This window comes from Ipomoea triloba, chromosome 14 (genome assembly GCF_003576645.1).
Source record: "Ipomoea triloba cultivar NCNSP0323 chromosome 14, ASM357664v1".
Taxonomy (NCBI): Eukaryota; Viridiplantae; Streptophyta; class Magnoliopsida; order Solanales; family Convolvulaceae; genus Ipomoea; species Ipomoea triloba.
Genome location: NC_044929.1, coordinates 3,974,048 through 3,987,688, shown reverse-complemented (window position 1 = coordinate 3,987,688; position 13,641 = coordinate 3,974,048). Strand labels below are relative to the sequence as shown.

General features: G+C 30.2%; 1 non-coding gene across 1 annotated transcript; it reads left to right on the top strand.

Annotated features, from left to right (window-relative positions):
• Positions 1-223: 223 nt before the first annotated feature.
• Positions 224-296, top strand: TRNAF-GAA. Its single transcript has one exon. It is a non-coding gene; the product is annotated as a tRNA-Phe (tRNA).
• The last annotated feature ends 13,345 nt before the right edge of the window (positions 297-13,641 follow it).

Here is a 13,641-nt window from a genome sequence, read left to right as displayed (position 1 = left end):
ATGGAATTGAAACATTAATTAATTGAATCCAAATCAAGTCCAATAATTAATATATAAACCCACTTATTATCAAAATTTAAATTCCTCCCATGACATTCCATCTGTACAAATATGGTAAACCGATTTTGTAAGCAGTCTTATGCAAATTAGTTGTAGAATGAATGTCGTTTTATAAGACAGTATATATTATATTTATATAATTAAAAGCTAAAACATCAGCAATGCGGGGATAGCTCAGTTGGGAGAGCGTCAGACTGAAGATCTGAAGGTCACGTGTTCGATCCACGTTCACCGCATTTTATACCCTGGCCTGCTAACTTGAATTACCATTTGTGGCTTATACATAAAAAAAAGAGTACAATATTAATTTATTATTATACCCTAACTTGAACCTGGCCTGCTAACTTGAATTGGCATTCGTGGCTTATATATATAAAAAAAAAAGGTACAATATTAATTTATTATTATACCCTAACTTGAATTATTTGTGGCTTAAATCAGTCATACAATATTATTTTGTTGTAAATATATGCTTTATCTCCATTAAAAGGTTCATTTTCACAATATAGGAGATTTATTTATGAACATTGCAAGTCCATCAACAAATAACTAATACTCAAAAGATATTAATATGAGTATCAATCAAAATATATCAATATTATATTGTTAATAATATATTTTGTAACATTGATTTTAGTTATACAAAAAAGAATAATATATGTACATAAATAATAGACGACAAATTGATGTCATTTTAATGAATTTACAATATTATAATAATGAACTATGGTCAATGATACTTTATAATGATTTTACAATAATATAATAATGAACCATGGTTCATGATACAAAGTGTACCATGGTCTGTGATATAATTTGTCAAAAACGAAGAAAGCAACATGTGACAAATTATAATATGGACCATGAATAAATATTATTTTTAATATATTGAATGTACATTATTTGATATATTATCAAATAATATATTTTTAGTATTTAAATAATATACCTTAGAAAATGAACCTTTATTGTATTAAAAATATACATTATATCAGTGATTCACTTTATAAGGTGGATCATGGTGTATAGCATAATGATTGGAAATTAGTGTTAGTTGGAGTGGGGTCTGCAGCAATCCATTTATGTTGTCCAAACATCGAATGAAGACAAAAAACATGAGGCATTGCCTGTTTTGCACAAGGAAATAAGCAAGTCCCAATTCTAGAAATTTCGTGCCGTTAGTTCGTACATTCATACCTACTGGTTTTGGATCATATCAATTCTCAATTCAGTCGAAATTAAATGTTAGTTGCGAATTCATTCTCCATATTAAATAAATAAATAAATAAATAATTGTCATGTCCATGTACAATATGATTTCATGAAATGAAGACATATATTGATAAGCATTGTGTGGCATTCAAGTTTTTAAAATACTTCTCAATCCATTCTCCCCACCACTTCAATATACATTTCACCCTACCAAACATCAAAACACAACTCCTAGCTAATTCCGCACAGACCTTGTGGTTTAGTGACACCCGGTTGTACCCCACATGGTAGGGGTGGATTCGAGCCTCAGTAGAGACGATATTGACTCTTTGTACTTCATTTGGTTGAGAAAGTCGTTATGAACATATACTACATTGTAACATAGTCAATAGAACTATAAAAAAAAAAAAAAAAATTCCTCTGACGCACAGACTAACCATAAAGTGGGTCTGGTTGAATTTCATATAGGAAAAATAAATTTCTTAAAAAGTAATTCATAAATTTGTGGCTGTGTGAAAGAGTCCTATAGTAATACATTTAAAAATTTTTAAAAGTTGAAATACATATTTGTATTCATGCAAATTCATAGATTTTTTTAATGTAGGTCAAATTTAGGGATGACAACGGGGCGGGATGAGGGCAGGGAGTGGGGTCCCTGTTCCTGTCCCCGAATTGAATCCCATTCCCCGTTGAGTGGGGAAAACTGATTCTCGCCCCGATGGAATGTTGACAAAATTAATAATGGTAAATCATATTATTAGAATCATTGATGATACATAATACTATGTTGACAAAATTGATAGAGACAAGACTTCTGTGACAAAATACAAAAACAAAAAAATTACAGGCCTCAAGTCAAATGTTTCACTATATTAAAATAGTAGTCCATGGTTAAGTTTGGTTAGAAAACAGTAATGGAGGTTCTCAGTTTCATTTGCTTGGGAAGAGGGTGAAGGTAAATGAATAAAAGGACGACTATGGGAGGTTATTGGGAGATGAGAGGGAGAGATTATTTTGTGGGTAACCTTGTAAATGGTTAGAGGGACAACAAATTCTGAATTTATGTTTCGATAAGTTGAAAAATTAGTTATAAACAGATACTGGATACTGCATTGTAACAGAGTAGTACTAAAAAAAATTCTGAATTTTAAATGACACTTAATTGAATTTACTCATTAGATGAATTGAAATTTATCACTCTCTTGTACTAATCTTTTTAAATTGGTAAACCATGCATTTGATATTCAAATTGATCAAACATTGATGGGTCAAGGATATTACTATTATCATCTCTATCGTCAATCATATTGTGCTAACAAATGTGAGGTGTTGCAACAGTCTCAATAAACAATTTTCTTTGGTGACCCAACCATGTTTACCTCGGATATCACAACTAATAAGATGATTTTAGATTTTTTTTATCATCGTCTACCATGTGAGGTTGAGAAGACCCTTTTTTTTTTTTCTTAAGGGCTTTACAATTAACATATTTGTGTCGCATATTCCTACAATTAAAGAATTTTCTATGAAACTTGTTATTGAAAACCTCACTTTAAGGACTAAGCTTTTACTTGTCATTTTTGGTGTTCTTGGAGCTTTTACTGTACTCCACCATGTGGCCTTAGCACCATTGGTGATTGAACTTTCCCATCACTTTTCTTGCTCTCTTCCTCAATTTTGAGTTGGAAGATCAATTGCTCCAAATTAATTTCCTTAATTAATTTCCTTCCGCTTGACTTTAAGTAATTCTTGAAGTCTTTCCAAGCCGGTGGCAACAAATTGATAATTGAAGCCACTTAAAAAATTTCATTCAAAATCATGCATTTGTCTCGTATCTTGTTGAAGGTCATCTAGATTCCCTCAACTTGACTTAGCTACTTGCACCACCTTAATTGTCATACTGATTTGCTTTGATCCTCCCCCACCCTCCTTTATACGAGAGAGATTAAGAGCCTTTTAGCTACATACACAATTCAAATTGCTTAAGAAGGTTAATTGTATATATACTAGAGTAAACTCATATACTTTTTCTATGTGGAACAAAGACTACTTAAAAGCCTTTCTAAAACTCAATTTTTCCAACTTCATAGATACTCTCTAAGACTCACTTTCTCATTAATCATTATCCGAACGTTTAATATATCAAATTCATCATCTCAATTAGGAGAATCCAAATTCACTCTGACTTAACCCATTTAGGAAGCGGATCATATATAATCAAATTAATATTTCAAAACGGTTACTTTAAATGTCAATTTTGTTAATTTTTCCCAACAATAAATAGTAATTGACTTGACATGGGAATTGTGGAGTACCACATCTTTGAACTTTAATGTTATGATATAATTAAAGATATTCATACATACATACATGTATGTATGTATGTATTAGTTGCACACACGAACATATTCTATTGTCCTGAACCTAGGAATATCAAGTTCAACATTGTCTTATCATCGAAATGTTGATTATGTTCGCTAATAGCTATATATAGCTTTTAGCCTAACAAGTGCTTGATCTGGACATATTTAAACATTCACACCAAATATAAGTGTAAATTATAAAATGTTAAAAGTTAAAACTCCATCTTTATCCACTTCAATTGCCATATATGTACTAGCTACTTCCGATGAATGTGATAATATTGTGCAATAAGCAGACATTAATGGAAAGTAAAGCTGAAAAATAAAAAAAGCTCAAATAACCAAACATGAAAAGGGAAAGAAACCAAATGCCATGGCACAATAAAGGCAAACCAGATTAGAACCAAACACTGAAATGGATAGAAAAAACTTTGGCAAAATGTTGGGATTGTGGCTATAAAATCACTCCCACTATGACTTTTTTTATCCATTAATGTCGGTAAATAGAGAGGCAATACATCCAACGATTTGATGTGAAATCCTCCTAATCATTCTATACGCCAAACACGTCTATATAAACTACCAGAATTTCATTTCTAATCATGCTTAACCAAACTATTCTAATCAATCAGCTACGTGGTCATGTTCCCACCTATCATAGCACCAAAACTCGATTTATATTTTGTATAGTGTATATAGTCTTATAGTGTATTAATTTTAGTTAGCTCTGTTTGGTAAATGGTTGTTAGCTGATTGGGTTAGAATGTATAATTAATTGATAATATTATATGATTGTAGAAAAATGTTTGGTAAATTAGCAGCTGTTTGGTATAATTTCTTTTCTCAAAAGGCTAATTGAAAAGGTTGCTTTGAGTAGCCTTTTGAAATTTAGTATTTTAGAGTTACAAAAAGCTGATTAACTATACCACCCTTATATTGATTTTTTAACAAACAACTAATAATGATCAAATAGCCCAAAATTGACTGATAGGCTACTTATTTACCAAGCAGGGCCGTTATGAAACCAATAAATAATGGCTAAATACCTTGTGGTTTTATGACATTATGTTATTTTTCATATATATAGAACGTCTCAGGTTCGAATGCAATTTGTTGAAGTGTCTTGGGAAGATTAGGCGAAACCAGAAATCAGAACAACTAACAAAAATAAGGTAAAAAAATCAATAAATAATGAAAAAAAAAGTGACATTTTTAGTCCTCAAATTATGGGAAAATATCACCTTTGCTCATGAAACTCATAACTCCACATATAGAGTTACTTTTATAATTTCTTAGCCTTCTCATTTAATTTTTCCCTTCAATTGAGGAGCAAATATTGGTATTTTATAAAATTTGTCATCAAGGGACTATATCTACTATGGAGATAATAATTAAGAGGCTAAATGTAAAAGCTCCCATAAATGGAGACTAAGTAAGCTATTTTCTCATGATTGAGAGACTAAAGACAATATTTTTCTTATAATCATTATTAATGCATAGAGTTAAACTAAGGAATAATATTTACAAATATACCCATATATGTGTGTGTGTGTTTCACACCGGCGTGCATGGAAGTCAAGTTAATTAGGTTTTAGCCAACGAACACACACTCTCCTCTTTCATCTATCTCTCATCTTTCATCCAACTAAAAAAAAAAAAAAAAAAAAAAACAAAAAAAAAATCACAAAAACCAATGAAAACCCCTTCAAGGAAAGTGCTCTTACATCTTCAACAAAAACCCCATTAAGTAACAAAACGAAGTTTTAAATTCAAAACAACACAGAATTGTTGGCTTTGGAGCCCATAATAATAACAGAGATAGGCCAGGGCTCCAACGAATACTACATGGAATTGAATGGAAAGTGAATGAAAGAACTTTTTATCACCTTCTTATATACAAAAATGATTTCTCTCCAGTAAGTTGCTGGAGATTGCACCCTTTTTTTCTGACTGAATCATTATAACTTAATAATTGCGTTACCCTTATTCATCAAAAGTGTAGTAAGCATTACATACAAAAGTGCTCTAATGATACATGAATTGAACTTTTTGTTTTCATGTTATGCACATCTTGAATGTGTTTAACTTGAAACACGAAAGCTGTGGATTGTGGAAATATTTGTGTCACCATTTCAAGAGGTTTGTCATTTTAAATATTTTTTTAGAAAATTGTTCAAATGAATTGTATTTTTAATTTCATAATTGTTGATGATCATGCTGAAATGTAAGATATATTTTTTAATTTATTTAAACGTCAGTCTCTTAATTATCAAGTTATTAATTGAATCTATCATTGGTGCGACGGGAATTAGTGACATCAATCATTCCCAACTAAGATTTTATGAGATCTTCCTTGTAATTTCACATTTCTCCCATACTTAAATTTTCAAAGTTTGTCTGGTGTTGCACCACGATCTTCTACATTATTTGTTTCCAAAAAATCAACGAGATTTTCTTAGAGTTCTACATCCTTGTGGTCAACAACAATGCAACCTATTAAGACTCTATATTGTAAGGACACTAGAATTCATTCTTCATTTTGATCTATTAGGAATATTACTCTTTATCATTTTTATCCTGGCTGAGACTTTTTGTATCCTTATAAATGTATCTCTTCATCGTGTACTTTATATCACATGGATTGATCAATAATAAGATTATTCCTATAACTATTGTTTTGATATCTGGTATCAGTAAACCAAATGATCCATGGCTACCAAGAAAAGAAAAGAAAAAAAAAAAAAAGAACCCCGCCGGCAGCTGATGACAACTCCTCCTCTTCTCGCATCATCTTTGATATTGTCTATCCAATTACAGCTTCAATAAATACCCTACAAACAACCCATCATTTTATCTCCATTAAACATACTTCCTCAAACTATCTATTCTGGAAGGCACGTTTCTGTGTCCGGCTTCATTTTTTAAGGCTCAGGATGAGTGTTCCGTTGTTGTTGCGCTCCGGATGAGTGTTCCGTTGTAGCTGTGCTCCGGATGAGTTTTAGTTGTAGTCGATCCTGTGGCCGAAAAGTAGTACCCAAGGAACTACATCTCTACAAAATGACCAAGTATTTCACTAAGTCACTAACTACAACAAGGTTAAATGATCTAAGGGACAAACTCAATGTTCTCTCTAGAGAATCGTAAGCTTGAGGGGGCGTATTATGACTGTGTATTGTAAGCAAACTAAAATCCATTCTTCTTCCCTCTCCATCATGTACTTTATATCATTGATCAATACTAAGATTATTCCAAAAACTATTATTGTCATCCAAATCAAACCTCTACCAATTTGTTAATAAAGCTTCAAGAGCTCAATTAAGGAGAGAAAAAGTAAATCTTGTATGAGATGTCTTACGTAAGATATGTAATACATTTTAGTTAAAATGTAATACTTTTCTATGCACTCATAAAAAATATTACACTTTAACGAGAAAGTATTACACGTCTTACGGTGAGACCGTTGACACCAGATTTATTTGGATGGAAAAGAATGGTAAAAAGGTGAAATTACATTAAAATCTTTATGAAATCCTAATTGCGAATAGTGGTATTATTAACTTTCGTGAAACATAAAATTAAATTAACAACTCAAATGATAATTAATAGATCGTATTTAAACAATTAAAAACAATAGTTTTGTATAAGACATGTCAATGTTAACTAAGCTCAAGCACAAGCAATGTGTTATTATACTTAGATTGGGCTAACACAACTCCATATACGAGACTGTGATGGGCCATATTTTCTGTGCATTACGAATAAAATGTATATTTTATTATAGTATAATAAATGTATAATAAAAAGGTTTTCAAAAAAAAATGTATAGTACATAAAAATGTATAATACTTATGTATTGAATATACATTGTTTGATAGTATATAAAATAAATAATGTATCTTTAATACTTAAAAAAATATATTTTCAGTTCACAAATAATATATATAATTTTAGTATATTAAAAATGTATCTTTTATTCCTGATCCATGGAGTAATGATTGATATAATATGGTTTGATCTGGGCCTGGCTGAGTCGACCTAGACCAAGATTGGTTTTTTTTTTTTTAAATAATAATAATCTTGAAATCTAAAATTGTAATAGTTTTTTTTTTTTTTTTTTTTGCATATAATGAGAAATTGTTTCCAAAATCTTTAATAGAGAGTCTCACACTTATATTATGCTAATAAATTAAAATATCCATTGTATAGTAGTTTAAATTTACTTGTTATAATTTGTAAGCTGTGATGATTTTAATTTCTAAAGTTGTAATTTTTAAAATTGTAAATTTCTATTTTCTAAAGTACAACTTTTAACTTTATAAATATACAAATAATATACATATTGAAAATTATACAAATATGTAATAACATTAAATTTTATAATTTTAAGTTGTATATATTATTATTTATAGATGTGAATAATTTTTCAAAAATTATTAAAATTGTATTTTTGGTCCTCTAGTTATACTCGTGGTACAAACTTCGTCTTTGAGTTATATGCGTAATTCTCTTTAATTTCTAAATTATGTATTGAGAGTCGATTTTAGTCTTTGAATAACTAAATCGTCACTTTATTAAGTGATAAATTGATGATAAAAATAGTAATCAATGATTAAAACTTAAAAATGTAGAATGAATTTATATGGATTATGGCATAAGGCATAAGCAACCTACGCGAGTTATGTGTGTGTTATTTAATAGGCGCACACTAAAAAAGAGAAGAGAATTTCTTGGGGTGATCTTAGGATAACGCAATATCAATTATGACCAAAGATTCTGTTCTCAAAAGCATAATATTATTTACAATATTATATAATATTATTAATAATATTATTTAATTTTTTTTTTTTTTTTCTGCCTATAATCGATTACGTGGTCGTTTGCATTTATTTATAATTTTTTCTCGAGCTAATCGCCTAAGGATTTGACCGACCTTTTCTCAATTCAAAGTTTCACACTTTACATTAATGCATGATGACACGTACGGTATGCTAATCAAATCATATTTGCTAAATAATTGAAGCAATTTATGTTTGCTTCCAAATATTATTACACCAATTTTATTTTATTTTTTGAATCCTACTTACTCTGTTACAATGTAGTATCTATTCGTAATTACTTTCTCAACTTACAAACGAGTCAACAATTACCTCGACTGAGGCTTGAACCCACTCCCATCATCCACGTGGGAGTGTTAAACGAGACACCAGATGCCACTTGACCATACTAAATAAGGCAAATTTTGTTTGCTTTTATTTTTTTTTTTTGAAAACTGTTTGCATTATTTTTTAATTTGCAAATTTTAGCTCATTTGAGGTATATTAGTGTTTATTTTAAGTTTGATAAATAAAAGGGTTTATTGTATGAATATATTTTAAAACTTATGGTACATTTACAAACTTGAAAACTGATTTTTGGAAATAATTTTTTGATATTTTTGTGTTTGGATTTTAAAAGAAAATAGAGTTAAAGGGAATATTCATTCATATTGACGAAAAAATATCTTCTTAAATTTTTAGTTGGATGATATTTTTCAGATTCTTTATTTTCTTGTCTCTCTTCTTTCTCATATCTCTTTAGGCTAGTTTCCAAATTATTATTACCACCACGGCACCACCCCACCACTACTTATTGTTGTTGTTGTTGTTATAACAAATAATATATTCATTTTTTGGAAAATAAACCAAGCAGAAAATGCATTTTCTTAACTTTCATCAGTCAAACAGAAACATATTATTTTCTGACTTTCAGCCAAACTCTAGAAAAATTAAAATATTTTTCAAAGAATGAGTCATTTTCTTAAAATTATTTTCCATGTTTCCAAACGGACCCTAATTCACAACATTTAGTCAAACACTATAAGAACAATTAAATTTTTCGTAAGTAAAATATTGATATATATATATATATATATGGAGTGTTTTTTGATACATTAGTTTCATAAGATTTTATGGTGATCGATTGAATCAACTGAGCTAGTCCCACGAAGTTACATGTGTTTAATTTATTAATGAATTTATGTAGGCAAAACATTCAAATATGTAGGTATTTACGTTGCAGTTATTGAATAATTAATATGTTGTTACATTTTTTAATATAAATATTTGTAGTTTTCAAAAAAAAAATATAAATATTTGTAGGGATGTAAATTCTAGATTTTTAATTTTTTTTCATTAATAAATAACCTTTTTAGTTTACTAGTTTAGAAAAACGATTACGCTCTTTCCTCCTAGTTGAGCATATCATATAGCTAGAATTTCAGTTATGTAAGCCAAACTTAATAGAGCAAATGTATGTCAACGTTATTGAAAAAATGGCAAGAGCCTCAAGATCAAAATTCTTTGTCATGAATATATTTGAATCTTAATTTTAATAAAGATTAATTATTATAGAAATGACTGTGTTTATTAATTACTGAGGTTCAATTGCTTGAAGTTAAAGCTAGAAGTCTATATATAACATGTTATTACGTCAAGAAGTCAATAAAAAAAATATTTTAATGACTAAAGTAATGTAGCATTGATATATCCAATAGCACGATCGAGTGCAAAAAAGATGCTGCATTATATAGTCCAAAAAGATCATTGCACCTTATGTTAGATAATATTAAAGAATCATTATACCTTAAAATAGACAATAATAGAGAATATAGTATAGTGTACATGTTGAAGAAACTATTGTGATGATTATCCAAAGTTTAATCATAGTTGAACGGAAATAATATATTATGCAACAACAATATAATTTACAAACAAAAAGGTTTTAATTTAGAACACTTTTTCTCCACTTGGAATGTGCAACTGTGCAAGATGTTCTTAATAAATAAAATGCTAAAGTGTCATTCCGCACCATGAACTATATTGGATTATTCATGTCGTACCTTGAACTTTCATAACGTCCATTTCGATACACAAACCATTAATTGTTTTTCATCTAGCATTTTTCACAGGTTACCAGGTTACTATGATGACATGGCACAAGAATTAGCTTATGTGGATCTTCTTTTTAAGTCAACCCAAAATTTTTAAGTAAACCCCAAAAATCAACGTCTCACGGTGCCCTTCTCCTGTGCCTTCACCCGGACTAGTCCAAAAATTAGCTTATGTGGACCAAATCACCACAGCCCTTCGACAATCAACTGCTCCTCCCCTCCCTTGCGGCAGCGTGCGCCGAGCCCACCGACGACCTGCCTAGGGGTGACTGCGGTTCGTTCCGGTTCACGGTTCCAAGGTTACACAAACCAGAACCGGAACCTTATATAAATTAAAGGTTCCGGTTCCGATTCAATCGGAATTTTTTTTTTTTTAGTATATATAATTATATATAATATGTTTTGTTATTATAAAAACATATTATAAATTTTTTTAATTATTATTTTGGCTACTGCCTACTGGGCAGTAGCTAAATATATATTTTTTAATATATATATTTAGTTATTGCTAGTAGCTAAATGCCTAAATATAAGAAATTTTATTATTATTATTACTATTATTTTAAGGTTCCGGTACCGGTTGTTGGGCGGGAAAAGGTTTAGAAGAAAACAAAAAAATTCCAAAAAAAAAAAAAAAAAAAGAAGAAGAAAAAAAAAAGTCCAAGTCAGCATAGATTACCTATAACTTGTAGGTAACCTGTAAAAATTGTTAGATGAAAAAAAAATTAATGGTTTGTATATCGAAATGGACGTTATGAAAGTTTAAGGTGCGTCATGAATAATTCAATATAGTTTATGGTGCGGGATGACATTTAGCCTAAATAAAATTTGTAGAGTTCGTACCGCAATATGCTACTAATAAGTTGGGAAGAAGCCTACTATTTTGACCGGAAATTAGAAGCAATCATATTAACGTCAAATTTGCGAAATACTTCTTGGTTGGGTGCTTAAAATGCTAATTCAACGCGACCTCAACGTCAGTTCGTAAGAGATTCAACAGGTAATCTGGAGGATCCTCAAGAATGGACGTCCCCCAAATACTAGATTGACCGATGGTGACTAGCTTATCAGCACATTATTTATCTCCATCCAGACATGAGAAAACCGCACCATGTCAAATCGCTCAACGAGTTTCTTGCAATCATTGATAAGGGAATCCAAGTTCACATTCCTCATTGCATTTCTTTCAATTTCTAACGACATCTCAAATTATATATAAAAATATAAAATTTATTGGTTGATAGGTCATATGTGTATGACACAATTTTATTTATTTATTTATTTTGAAATGGAAAAAGAGATGGTTGGCACAATTTTATTTTTTAATTTTCATAATTTTTAATATACACTTAAAAAAAAAAACTTTGCATTGTAAAGAGCATAAGAGAGACTCCAAGATCATTGGGATTCAAATCCTACAAAGAGAATTTCGTATTTTAATTTTTATTAATAATTTGTGGCTGTCCAATGAATAAAAAAAGCTAGTAAAATTAAATGATCAAAATAATTAAATAAATAAAGAAAGGCATAAAAGATATCATTTTAATTTTAATGATAAAAAATATTATTATCTAGTATATGTTTTTAAAAAATGCATTTAACATAATAAGTTTTGTGTTACAAAAAAAAATTATTTAACTTTCATCAAATGCAATTTTTTAACGTTATATTTAATTTATTATAATCTAATTAATTTTTAAAATACATTTAATGATCAATCAAAGAGATCAAATTTGGTTTGATTTTCAACTTCAGAATTGAAATTGAATACTCGATCAGTAATTGAAAAATCAAAATTATAAATTTCAAAAGAATTAAAGAGTAGTACCCTAAAAATGGATGAAATTAAATGGTGTTGATTGATGAATTGAAGTCGCAGGTTGGATCTGACTAAAGGCATATCAAAGACAATGGTACAACTTTGTAAGGCTAAAAAAACACTATCTTTTACAAACAAACAACAAGAACAACCCCACCTACAAAGGCTGTAGTGTTTGTTAGGTTCAGAGTTGTTAACAAGAAAGTTGGAAAGTTGAGAGCTCCTAGTAAGTAGTACCACTGACATAACATGACCTTTGCAATACATGGTGATCTCACATGGCTATTACATTCTACACATAATATGTCCATCCATATATATATTTTGACATCAACAACTTATACTGCAAAGGTCCTGTTATGTCTTTTGTGTCTTTTTCTTTAATGCCATCCCACTACAATTTTAATTTGCATTCTCTCAATTGTCCAAAACTTATTGACACTTGTGATTGATAGGTAATCAGTTTGAATAACGATATACTTGTGAATTAGTGTTAACGAAAAATATATATAATAATGTATCCTTTTATTTTAAGTGAAATTTCATTGTTAGATTGGTGTGATACATGTTATTAGATGTGAATGGAAATCACATCTAAACTATTGTAAATGATGCAGTGAATGACAACATTACACTTTGTCTCACCACCTCAAAGCATACAGATCCATCCGAGCAATGAACACTCAAATTTTGAACTCGCTCATCCTTTTGAGCATAGAAGACGTAATTTTATTTTCTTATACCGCCACATTTTCAAGAGGCATGGTGCTGGACTTAAACCTTCACCGGCCTCTGTCCAACAATCTTCCCTTCCCCCTCCCCCCTCCAAATCACCTGTCAGCCTTAACTGCCTCTGTCCAACAATCTTCTCCCTCCCCTCCTCCAAAACACCTGTCCGCCTTAACTGCAAAGTTTACTCTTGCTGGGACACAAACCCACAACATAGCTTTGATACCACTTGTTAGAATCAAACGCTTACCACTATGCCAAAAGTTATAGCTTGTGGCGAATTGAATGTACAACTTTATTTCATTATATTGCCTCATTTTTTAGAAGCAAGGTGCTACACTTAGTCCCTCACCGGCTCCGCCCAACAATTCTCCTATGCACTTAATGCTGGACTTGACCCTTAACTGGCACATGCCCAACAAATATGCCTCAAGCAAACCACACCAATCCTTATGCCAAAAACCCATATAGTCTAAGAGCACTCACATTTTTTGGCTCACTCTTTCCCTTGAATTTTAAAATTCAACTCG